Genomic DNA, 13,082 nt, shown 5'->3' with positions numbered 1-13,082 from the left:
ATAAAACCTCTACAATTCCGCAACATAGCTATAAAAATCATCAAACCAAATTAACCACCCGATAAATACCAAATCAAACATAACATCAGTCATCAAGCAAAACGGCTTCAGGATATTTAAGTAAAATGTGATTTCTTCTCAACACCGAGAACGATAGTATCACTACCTCTAACATCGACGGAGGCGTTTCCTTTATAGACAGCTTCGATAGCGTATTTCACTTGAAGTAGATGACCCTCCGGTGAGAACACGTTCATTGCTCTGTCATATCGAGCCATCTCTCCTTTATTAATTCTAACAAATCAAAGTAAAAAAACATAAAACTAAGTATGACATTAAACGGACCAAGATCGCAAAGAATTTCATATTTAGCTTTTGTGTGGTAGAAAGAATATCCAGAACTTGAAGCCACGTATCATGATTGGTTTGCAATTCCTGTATAAAACAAATTCAAAATAATTAGTAACACCATACAATACTTCAATTTGGATTTTTATTGTAAAAAATCCCCAATTCTAAAAACTAGGGTTTCGATTTAAAGGATTTTGATTAAAAAACTAGGGTTTTGATTTAAAAAACCAGGGTTTCGATTAATGCAAAGAAGACCAATTAATTTTACTTTATAATATGAAAACGAAAAGAGAAATAACCTAATTGAAAGAGAGAGAGAGCTGATGAGCGAAGAGAGTAGAGAAAGCTGAGAGGAAAAGAGAGCATAGCAGATGTGGTGAGAGGTGGTGAGCAGCAGTGAGTGAGAGATGAGAAGGGTGTGTTCTTGTCGGAGAGAGCTGTGAGAGAGAGCTGTGAGAGACAGAGAGAGCTGTGAGAGAGATGTGAGAGAGATGTGAGAGGGAGTGAGAATGAGAGAGTTTTTATTTAATTTGAGAGGGGGAAACCTAAAATTGTCAAGGAGGGAATAAAAATTTTGTTAAGGGGGAAAAGAATTGGGGAGGCCGCGCGTTCCATTTTTAAAAACTCAACTTAAGACATCGGTTTTCAAATAGACGGTGTCTTAAAAATAGAAAGGCATCGAATAAACACGGGGTGATGTCAATTATGTTTGAGACATCAGTGGCATCAGTGACCGATGTCTAATGTGTGATATCTATTAACATTTTTCTTGTAGTGATTCTCGATAAAGGATACTTGTTCTTGATAGTGAGCTTATTCAATTCCCTATAGTCGATGCACAATCGCATGCTGCCATCCTTCTTCTTCACAAATAACACTCACTACACCATAAATGGCCTATCGCAACATCCTCATCATGGATGTTGCTTAATTATGTTACCTTAGATGTGTTACTTTTAGCCTACTACAACATTGTTGTTTTGGTGTTACCTTAGCTGCAAACTTGGTGTTACCTTAGATAAAAAGTGTTAAACATTGCAACATGTATGAATAATGTTGCCTTAGATTATTAATAAACAAATACTTTTTTTTTGCAAAAGGAAGAATTAAATATTATTTCGAATTCAGAAATTTCTAAACTGTATCAAAGTAATTAATTTATTTTTCTTAAAAATAAGCGTTTTCAACATAAGTCAATTTATTTTTTAATAGTATAAAAATATTTTATTTTATTAAATTTATGTAATATTTTTTTTACTTCAACAAAATTAAATATTAATTTTGAGTGAAAACATAAATGTATAAAATTAATAACTACATTTTAAAGTAAATAAAAACTTATTAGATAAGTGAGTTAGTACTTTTAAATATTAGTTAAGATATTTATTGTTTAAATTTAAAATTTTGAAAATAAATAAATCGAATACACGTAAATATAAAATGCAGCCCACTGATGAATTATGGTAGAGATGAAATTTTAGAGCGACAAAAAACCCGCTCGTTTTTTGCCATGGACCGCCTTTAATCTTTTTCACTAACCTGTCTCATTGTTTCAATCTCATCTGTACATATCTCTCTTTCTCCCCCCTCTCTCTCCTCTCTCTCTCTCATACGCTTTTAGTTTCTTCAAATTGGGTCTTCTTCAAAATACATGTGTTCAATTTAGGTTGAATTCATTCTATTTTATTACTTAAATTGGGGCTAATTAATCTCTCCAGGGGATGTTGAGTAGGAAAAAATTGTTCCCCTTTATCACATATCTTCTTTGTCTCTCTCATAATTTTCTTCAAAATAGGTTTTGAGACTTTGGTTTTATAGTTTAATCCGACTACTCAAATCTAGGCTTTTAAAATCGATTTGGTTCTTCAAATTAGGGGTTTTCGATTTAGTTTAATTGGATTTATTTGCTTCAATTTATTACAAGTACACGAAGATATGGAAGAAATTGCAGAGTAGAGTCTTGAACAACTGGAAGACAAGCAAAGAACGAACCACTTCCAACATTGAATGAAACAGGAGAAGCACGAGCTAGTCCGAGTGAACCCTTCGAGCAAACAGATCAAGAGTGAGCACAAACAACCTGAAATTAAGATTGTAGTGAGTTCTTGTCTCTCTTTCTCTCTATCTCTCTCCCTCTCCGTCTCTCTCCCTCTCTCCCTCTGCGCTATTGCTTGTGCGTTTATGTGTGTATATATTTACGGTTATGTGTTTTTGTATTTTTTTGGATTTAATATGGACTTTGGTTCTTCAATCAGGACTTTGGTTCTTCGATAAATTTCAATTAGGATTTTTTCTATTTACATATAATTTGGGTTGTATTTTTCTCGGTATGTTTTAACTTCTTAAAATTTATTATTTTGTTACATCAGATTTTTCATTACACCTTGTAAGCTCCACGGAATCTGAAATAAGAAGAAATATCAACTTCACTATGAAGAATATATTCCAGAGAGGCCTTTTAAGTGAAAGGTTATTAATTCTGCGGTTTTCGTCTAATGATCATTTATCTTTTAACTTCTTAGAATATGAGAAAGTCATAACTTATTTTCTGGTTTGTTGTTTCCTTTTTAGAGTCGAAGAAGTTCAAATATTAACAGAGTGTGGTTTCCGGTTCTTGGTACACTTACTGTTAATCATGTATACATTATTATGCTGGAATTTATATTAGTCTGGATGTATGACAATATGACATCCTCAAATTTCTGCATAGATTTATGGTAATCTGCATGTATATTGTTGGAATAATCTTAAATTTAGTTATTAATTATTTGTTTATTTAATTATTAGATATTTAGCAATAGATTAATTATTAGAGAAAAATATTAATTTAGAATTGTTTAGTTGTGGGGTAGTGGAGTAGTGGAGTTATGGAGTAAATTATGGACATGTAATTTACCCATTAATTAGTAGTGGTTAGTTTTAGTAATAGTTAGTTTTAATATGTTTGTAAAGCCTATATAATGGCTAGTTTACCTTGAGTTTTAGAAGAAGAATAAAAGTAAGTAAAAATAGCAGTACAAGTTCTCTGCAAAATGTAGGTGTCTTTTTCTTCTCTAAGTTTTTCCAACATTGGCATCAGAGCCATATGATCCGGGGCTTATAAAACTCTTATAAAAATACACATATACATATATATATTATCCTTAATATATTCCATGGCATCAAACAATTTCTCCGTCTCTATTCCATTATTCAAAGGAGATCATTATAATTCATGGGCTATCAAAATGAAATCATATTTGAAAGCTATGAGTTTGTGGGAAGCAATCGAGAGTGATGTTGAGCCAACCCTTCTTCCACAAAATCCAACAGTAGCCCAAATCAAAAAACGTGATGAAGAAGTGGCTAGAGAAGCAAAGGCACTTTCATGTCTACATTCGGCTGTGTCGGAAGAGATCTTTACAACTATTATGAGTTGTGATACTCCTAAAGAAGCATGGACAAAAATTAAGGAAGAATTTGAAGGCAATCAACAAACCAAACTGATGCAAATTCTGAACCTCAAGAGAGAGTTTGAGATGATGAGAATGAAAAATAATGAAGGCGTCAAGGAATATGGGAGTAGGTTGATGTCCATTGTTAACCAAATCAAACTACTTGGTGGAGATTTCTCAAGTCAAAGAGTAGTGGACAAACTTTTAGTGACTCTTCCTGAGAGGTATGAAACTAAAATTTCCTCACTTGAAGATACTAAAGATCTTTCGAAATTAACTGTTTCAGAATTGATCAATTCACTTCACGCCGTGGACCAAAGGAGATCAATGAGGGAGGAAGAAATTGGAGGAAAAAATGAGGGACTGCTATTAGCTAAAGCTTCATCCTCAAAAGGCACAGGTAACAAAGTTCAATGCAACCATTGTCATAAGATGGGACATGAAGAAAAAGACTGCTGGTACAAAGGAAAGCCACAATGCTACAAATGCAAAAAATATGGGCATCTGGCAAAGAATTGTAGATTTCAGAATGATGAAGAAAGGATGGCACAATTGATCGAGGGAGAACCACTCCTTTAGAGTTGTGGAGAGAAAGTGCTCCAAAGTGTTTTTGGAGAGAAAGTGCTCCAAAGTGTTTTTGATGAGATAGTGCATCAAAATTGATGGTGGTGAGAAGTGCATCACAGGCGAAGAGAAAGTGCTTCGTAAATTTAAGATTATGGGGTGAATGTTGGAATAATCTTAAATTTAGTTATTAATTATTTGTTTATTTAATTATTAGATATTTAGCAATAGATTAATTATTAGAGAAAAATATTAATTTAGAATTGTTTAGTAGTGGGGTAGTGGAGTAGTGGAGTTATGGAGTAAATTATGGACATGTAATTTACCCATTAATTAGTAGTGGTTAGTTTTAGTAATAGTTAGTTTTAATATGTTTGTAAAGCCTATATAATGGCTAGTTTACCTTGAGTTTTAGAAGAAGAATAAAAGTAAGTAAAAATAGCAGTACAAGTTCTCTGCAAAATGTAGGTGTCTTTTTCTTCTCTAAGTTTTTCCAACATATATATCCCTCTTCCTTATTGTAACTCTTTGTTTGCTATTTGAACGAGAAAGTCCTATAGATATGTTAAACAAAGCACCGATTAGAATTTTGCTTTGTGTCACTGCTGTGGCAATTCACTGTTATGCCTTTTGCTCCTTAAACATTAGTATCTATATAGCTGCATCTGTGAAGAGGGTTTTTATTGCATGATAATCCTAGGAGGTCATCCATAGGGCCATGACTCCTTTTTGTCCTGCTCTTGAAAATGGTAGTAAGTGCTTTTGCCTTCATGTTCTTTTGAAAGTACTTGCTTTTTATGTTTTGCAAAATGATTCCAGTTCCAAGCTTCCGCTTATAAAACAACCAATGTTGCCAAAAAACTTCTACATATCCGTTACAATATTATCTTCAGTATTCACCTTCTCTAAAGTAATATGCATTTCTTGTTTATGTTTGTTGATTAATTGTCACGAGAGGTAATAAATCACCTTAAAATAAATATTTGTACTCAGTGTTATGTCTTAGTTTATAATATTCTCTGCCTAAGAAATTTTCTATCTAGTACAGATGTTAGTTTCCACCTAATCACTTTTATATTCTTTTGGTAACAGGGACAACTATTTCAATTAATGAAATAAACGTTTACAATATCCAATCAGATTGGGGTGCTTGAGGACACAAAAAATTGTACTCTCTGTGGTATCTTACATGTTCAAAGTCGCTTTAGAGGTTATCAAGCTCGCCATCAATTTAGGGAGATAAGGAGATGAGTCACCACTCTCCAATCATGTATTTCTTTTTTTTTTCTTTTCAGATTTTTATATAATTGATGGCATGCTGTTTTGAGAGATCTGTTATCTTTGAGGGCTAGGAAATTGATCTTAATAATTATCATTACTGCAGTTTTAGAGATGAAAAAACTAGATAGGACTTTTCTCCCTTATTAAGGAAACATCGGGCGGCTGTGATCATTCAAAAGCAGTAGAAAGGCAGGATCAGCAGGAATATTTATAAAGATGTCTATGATGCATCAGTTCTTTTACAATCAGGTCCTAAATTTTTTCATTTATTGTTGTCGGTCCATTGGCTGTTCAATTTTATTTCCTATTCTGTTTGTGAAAATGTACACGTTAGATTGAAAACATAGGCCTTTGTTGAAAAGGCTTTGATCATTTTCTGACATGTCAGCAACTATGTATAATGAATCCTGGCGGACCTTAGATACAATATTATCTTTCATTAGAATTGATCAGGAGGTATGTATAATGAATAGCCTTCGTGGACTGTATTGTCCTTTAGGACCTTTATAGTGGAATCTTATTCATTGCAAGTTATTTGTAATGTAATGATAATATATACAAGTCCATTTCTGCATGATCTTTTTAGTATGAACAAGAAGTCGGGAACCTATTTTACCTAGACTAGTCTGAAAGTGTGCAAAAAGGATACTGTCTAAAGTGTTGGACTTGACATTAATTTGAAATATTTTCATGTATTGCCTAAAATAGTTGACCAGTGTCAAGAGGGATGAACTCTTCCAGTTCTGGTAGGCTGATGTTAGAGTTTCCCAACTTTTAGGGTTCTAGTAAAAGAAGCCCTTTTCTTGGTTGATGATTATGTCAGTAGCTTTTGTAGTGTTCGAAACATGGTGGTTTGAGTGGATTGTTATGGTGATAATTTGAGTGAAATTGTACGAAAGACTTACTGATATTATTTATAGTATGAAATTTGAGGTTCTGAAAATGGTAGTAAGTGTTTTTGCCTTGATGTTCTTTTGAAAGTACTTGCTTTTTGTCTTGCAAAATATTCTTCCCTGACATACATTATTCATTACAAGGAAGTCTGGTATCTCTTTATTATAATTCTTTTATTGCTTTTGGGTAATATTCATGGTCTAAATTCTTTAATATTTCTTTAGTGGACTTTAGTACAGAATGGTGTCGTGGCAGAGCAGCAACAAGATTCTACAGAAATGGGTTAAATGGAAGCCAGACTTCTTAGCACAACTGAAGAATCTGATACATGTGCTCTCTCTTTTACGTGTTGCTAAAGATAGCTGCCAGATTAGTTAAGTTAATTGCGATTCTCATAAATTAGACTTGTAATGTTTGTATTTAGTAGATTAAGAAGTTTGGGATGTATTAGATATAGTACATTTAAATTGTACATCGGTTTTATGAAATGGTATTGTTGGATGGATCATTGGGTTAGTGAATTTGTTTTTTGGATTGCATAAATATCAACAACAAATTTTCATTTTTTTTATTAGCAAAGTGTTACATTAGCTTTATAAAATATTACAATAACAAAAAAATGGGACCTATATTCCATGTAATAACTGTGGGCCCTAATGTGGGTCCCACTTTTTTAAAAACATTTTAGAAATCTAAGGTAACATAAAAAATAAGTTACAACTGATCTCTCTTTCTGTTGCATTAGCAAGCTAAGACAACATATAAACAAGTTAAAACACGATGTTGCCTTAGGCACCAAAAATGTTACCTTAGACCTCTAAGGCAACATGGAAAAATCTATCTTTAAGAAAATGTTACCTTAGCTTAAAAGTGGGGCAAGAGAAACATATTTACCCCCTAATGCAATATTTTTTTGGTGTTACAGTAGGCATTTTATGGTGTAGTGACTGGTGCACCCCATGGGGATACACTAGGTCGTATAATGCCTTGGTCTAGAAGATCTTGCAGTTGTGTTGACAATTCTTTCATTTCGACTGGAGCCATTCGATACGGAGCTTTCAAAACTGGTTCTGTACCTGGTGCTAGATCAATCGTGAACTCAATTTCTCGATCTGGCGGTAACCCTGGAAGCTCATCTGGAAAGACGTCCGAAAATTCACATACAACTGGAATGTCTTCTATTCTAGGACTTCCTTTTTCAGTATCTAACACGTAAGCTATGTACGCCTCACATCCTTGCCGAAGCAATCGTTTGGTCTGCACTACAGTGAGCAATCGTTTGATCTGCATTTTCTCCCATATAGTGCTTCATACGGTGGCATTCCAATGCTGGCATGATAGCTGTTATTATAAGAAAATTCCACTAGGGGTAGATGCTCCTCCCAACTGCCTTCAAAATCGATCGCACAAACTCGTAGCATGTCTTCAATCGTTTGAATAGTTCTTTCACTTTGCCCGTCGGTTTGCGGATGATAAGCGGTACTCATGTTTAATTTTGTTCCAAGGCATTCTTGAAATTGTCTCCAAAATCTTGAATTGAAACGAGGATCTCGATCCGATACAATAGATATTGGAACTCCATGTCGCATCACAATTTCCTTGAGATACATGTGTACTAATTTGTCGAGCAAAAATCTTTCATTAATTGGTAGAAAATGTGCCGACTTCGTAAGTCTGTCAATGATTACCCATATCGCATCATAATTTGCCCTAGTCCTCGGTAGTCCTACCACAAAATCCATCGCTAGATGTTCCCATTTCCATTCGGGAATATCTAACGGTTGCAATAACCCGCTCGGACGTTGATGTTCCGCTTTAACTCGCTGGCATGTATAGCATTTACTCACCTATTCTGCTATTTCCTTCTTCATATTCGGCCACCAAAAGTTTTCCTTCAAATCGTGATACATTTTTGTGCTTCCTAGATGAATGGAATACTTCGAATTGTGCGCATCCCGCATTATTTCTTCTTTTAATTCTGCCACGTTAGGGATCCAGATTCTCGATGCAAAGCATAAAATTCCTTCTTTATCTTTCTGAGTTGTGATCTCTTCTCCCGTTAAGTCGTCATCTTGACTCATTACTTCATCTTGACAACGGCGAATCTTTTCTAGCAACTCCTGTTGGAAAGTCATAGCGTAGATAGTTCCTGCAGATTCATTGGGAATACGAATCTCGATTTCCAATTTGTCGAATTCCTTGGCCAATTCTTCGCATGAAGTTAACCGATTCAATCTTTCTTTTCTGCTTAGCGCATCCGCTACAACATTTGCTTTTCCTGGATGATAACTGATTGTAACATCATAATTTTTAATCAATTCTAGCCATCGACGTTATCGCATGTTCAGTTCTCTTTGCGTAAAGATATACTTCAGACTTTTATGATCCGTGTAGATTTCGCATTTTTTACCGTAAAGATAATGTCTCCAAAACTTCAATGCAAATACGATTGCTGCCAATTCCAGATCATGCGTAGGATATTTCTGCTCATGGGGTTTAAGTTATCTTGAAGCATATGCAATGACATTACCGTGTTGCATCAATACACATCCTAGCCCGCGATACGAAGCGTCACTGTAAATGATGAAATTTCCTTGCTCGTCTGGCAGTACAAGTACTGGTGCGATCACTAACCGATTCTTTAACTCTTGAAAACTTTCTTCACACTTATCATTCCATTCAAAATTTTCACTTTTTCCGGTTAACTTGGTCAGCGGCGTTGCTATCTTTGCAAAATCTTTGACAAATCTTCGATAATACCCTGCCAATCCCAAGAAACTTCGAACTTCTGTCGGCATCTTTGGTCTTTCCCAATTCAACACAGCTTCAATCTTTGCTGGATCAACTTGGATGCCTTCTCTACCGATGATATGCCCTAGAAATTGTACTTCCCTTAACCAGAATTCGCATTTTGAGAATTTTGCGTATAATTGCTCGTTCCTCAGAATTTCCAAAACTATCCTCAAGTGTTCTGCATGCTCTTCTTCTGTCTTGGAGTAAATCAAGAAGTCATCAATGAATACAATCACGAACTTATCCAAATATTTCTTGAATATCCTGTTCATCAAATCCATGAATGCAGCTGGCGCGTTTGTTAAACCGAATGCCATTACAAGAAACTCGTAATGCCCATATCTCGTACGAAACGCAGTCTTTGGAATATCTTCAGCTTTAATCTTCAATTGATGATAACCTGAGCGTAAATCTATCTTCGAAAACCATGCAGCTCCTTTTAATTGGTCGAACAAATCGTCGATTCTCGATAAAGGATACTTGTTCTTGATAGTGAGCTTATTCAATTCCCTATAGTCGATGTACAATCGCATGCTGCCATCCTTCTTCTTTACAAATAACACTGGTGCACCCCATGGGGATACACTAGGTCGTATAATACCTTGGTCTAGAAGATCTTGCAGTTGCGTTGACAATTCTTTCATTTTGACTGGAGCCATTCGATACGGAGCTTTCAAAACTGGTTCTGTACCTGGTGCTAGATCAATCGTAAACTCGATTTCTCGATCTGGCGGTAACCCTGGAAGCTCGTCTGGAAAGACGTCCGGAAATTCAGATACAACTGGAATGTCTTCTATTCTAGGACTTCCTTTTTCAGTATCTAACACGTAAGCTATGTACGCCTCACATCCTTGCCGAAGCAATCATTTGGTCTGCACTACAGTGAGAAATTTATTCTGCTGCTTTTCGCCCTTGAATATTACCGTTGCATTTTCCGCAGTTCGTAATTCAAATTTCTTATTCGCGCAATCTATCTGAGCCTTATGACATGCTAACCAATCCATTCCCAAAATGATATCGAATTCTCCTAGCTTAAAAGGAATTAAATCTACAGAAAAATGATGTCCGGCTACTTCTACATCACACGCAGGACATACTCGATCTACCGGAACTTGGTCATCATTCGCTAATTTTATAATTAACGTCTCGCCCAACCATTCAATTTCGCAATATAACTTATCAAGAAATTCTTCAGAAATAAATGAACGGGTAGCTCCAGAATTAATTAATACTTTTGAATCTACGGAGTTCACCAAAAACGTACCTGCAATTACACTTGGATTCTGTACTGCTTCTTTTATGGTCATGTTAAAAGTCCTTGCTCTGGGTTGATTTGGCGGCGGTGGCGGAGGTAATGCCAATACTTTCGGAATACTGGCTGCCATTGTTGGTCCTTTACAATTCCTAGTGATATGCCCTCTCCTTCCGCATATATAACAAGTGATTTCTGCTGTTTTTCCTGTCGGTCATTCGTTAGAGTAGTGCCCTTTCTGCTTGCATTTGAAACATGTCACCTCTGCTTTAATACATACGCCGGTATGCTTGCGTCCACAAATTTTGCAATACGACACTGGAACCTTAACAATTCCCTGCTGGTTAGAGACTTGGAAACGATTACCTACTTTTTGTGTACCCTGTCCTATCCTTTTGAAATTCAGATTTGCCCGGGCTTGAAATCCCGGCTTTCTGTTGAAATGGTCTTGGAAACTTCCTTGTCCTCTGTCTCGTTGAGATCTTTCACTTTCCCCTTCGATGATCAAAGCTTTCTGGACTAAAGCAGTATATGTTGATAATTCAAAAACTGCAACTTGTCCACGTATCCATGGTCGTAATCCCTCTTGAAATCTCTGCACTCGTTTCCCTTCAGTCTCCACCTGTTCCGGAACAAACCTAGCCAATTCATTGAATTTGGCTTCATATTCTGTTACAAACATACTTCCCTGCTTCAGCTCTAAAAACTTTATCTGCATCCGATTCCTTACGTAGTGAGGAAAATGCTTTTCTAAAAATAACTCTTTAAACTTATCCCAAGCAATAACATCTTCACCCTCTAAAGCCTTTTTAGATTCCCACCAATAATTTGCCTCTCCTTTCAATAAGTAACTAGCAAAATCAGTCTTCTGGTCCTCACCTACCTTCACTAGTACAAAAGCTTTCTCTATTTCCTTTAACCGGGTGGTAGCTTTAATAGGATCAGTAGACCCATCAAATTCTGGAGGTTTAACTGACTGAAACTGCTTAAAAGTAACAACATGTTGAGGCTCAGGACGAGGTGGTTGTTGTAACATTTGTTGTTGTATCTGCTGTTGCTGATGCTGCATCTGCTGCTGCATCATTACCATCTGTTGTTGCATCAAATGGAACATTTGGTTCATGGTTTCATTAGTCTGGCCTTCAGAATTGTTGTTAGAGGTCTCAGCCCTGGTCTTTCTTTTTGGTGCCATCTTCTTCTGATAATAAAACAAGTGATATTTATTTAACAGTTTAATAAACAATTGACAGTATATAAGAAAAATAATTTATCCGGCATTAATAACATGCTTTATATAAAGAAAACAGTTGCTGAATATAAAAATTAGAAATGTAAGCAGTTAAATAAAATGGTTATCCTTTTCTGTTTTTTTTTCAACAGGAATTATAGTATAAAAGACTGTAAAGAAGTAAAATGAAAGTAAATGCTGTAAAACTGGAAATACTGAAATTTAAATAAAAGAAATTTGAAAAGTTCAGTTTATATATATATGACACCAGCCTCAGGTGTAAATGCTTGATACAAAAAGTCTCGCTCCGCTGGAAGTCATCGGGGCTACAAGTCATACTACTACTACAGGTCAAAACCTACTACAGGTTAAACTACTAGTACACACATACACACTACTCAGTAGGTCATACTACGCTGCCTCTATGTACATCTATACTCTGAAGTCACTATCTCATCTGTTCCTGATTCAGAACCCTGGTGGCACATGACTCAACTCCTCCTGCAATGCCTCTAGCACAGTCTCGGTAAGTCCCAATGCTCTATGATATGCTGTCTCTGCACTAATATCCTGCTGTCTCAGATCCATAAGCTGCTGAGAACTAACTCGGTGAATCTGACATAATCTCTCCCTCAGTATGTAATCTGATCGTAATGCTCGGACGGGACCATCTGCCTGCGTCTCAAACAATCCAAGGATCTCTCTACACTGGGTCTGCCATTGAACCCTCTCCTCTCTCTCTTCCTGAAAACGCTGATAAGTAACTGTATGATGCTCACTAAGATCCGTGCTAGAACCTCGAGAAGGTAACGACCCACCGACTACTATCTCATCCATAAACTCCTGCTGTGGAAACTGATATACTCCAGGAATAGGGGCATAAATAGCTAAAGGGGCAGGAAATAAGATTGGATGCTCCATAGGTGCATACACTGGTGGCTCTGCCTCTAGCTCTATCTGTAAATATCTGGAATCTCAGGCTGCGGTACTGGAATCTGTGGCTCTAAATCATCCCACTGTGGAAGATCAATCATATCAGGATCATCAAACATCGGAAACTCCAAAGGTGGAAAGTCAGGCATCTCTGGCTCAACATAAGGGAAATAATCAACAAAGTCCGGTACCTCTAATGGAGGTGGTATCTCTGGTGCTGGTCCAAATGGTAATAGTGGAGGTGGTGGCAATGGAAGAAAAACCTGCACTGATGCTGGGGCTAGTACTGGTGCTGCTACTGGGTCTGACTCAGTCCGCTCTGACGCAGAAGCCATCTAATAATATACCAAAG

At 36.2% G+C, this 13,082-nt stretch overlaps 1 long non-coding RNA gene across 1 annotated transcript; it reads left to right on the top strand.

Moving 5' to 3' along the window:
* Nucleotides 1-1,859: 1,859 nt before the first annotated feature.
* Nucleotides 1,860-7,030, top strand: LOC141704116 (uncharacterized). Its single transcript, XR_012567838.1, has 4 exons — nt 1,860-2,448; nt 5,442-5,619; nt 5,734-5,879; nt 6,749-7,030. It is a non-coding gene; the product is annotated as an uncharacterized LOC141704116 (long non-coding RNA).
* Nucleotides 7,031-13,082: the final 6,052 nt, after the last annotated feature.

Source organism: Apium graveolens, unplaced genomic scaffold (genome assembly GCF_009905375.1).
Source record: "Apium graveolens cultivar Ventura unplaced genomic scaffold, ASM990537v1 ctg742, whole genome shotgun sequence".
Taxonomy (NCBI): domain Eukaryota; kingdom Viridiplantae; phylum Streptophyta; class Magnoliopsida; order Apiales; family Apiaceae; genus Apium; species Apium graveolens.
Note: the sequence above shows the minus strand (reverse complement) of the source record. Positions and strands in the feature narration are given on the sequence as shown.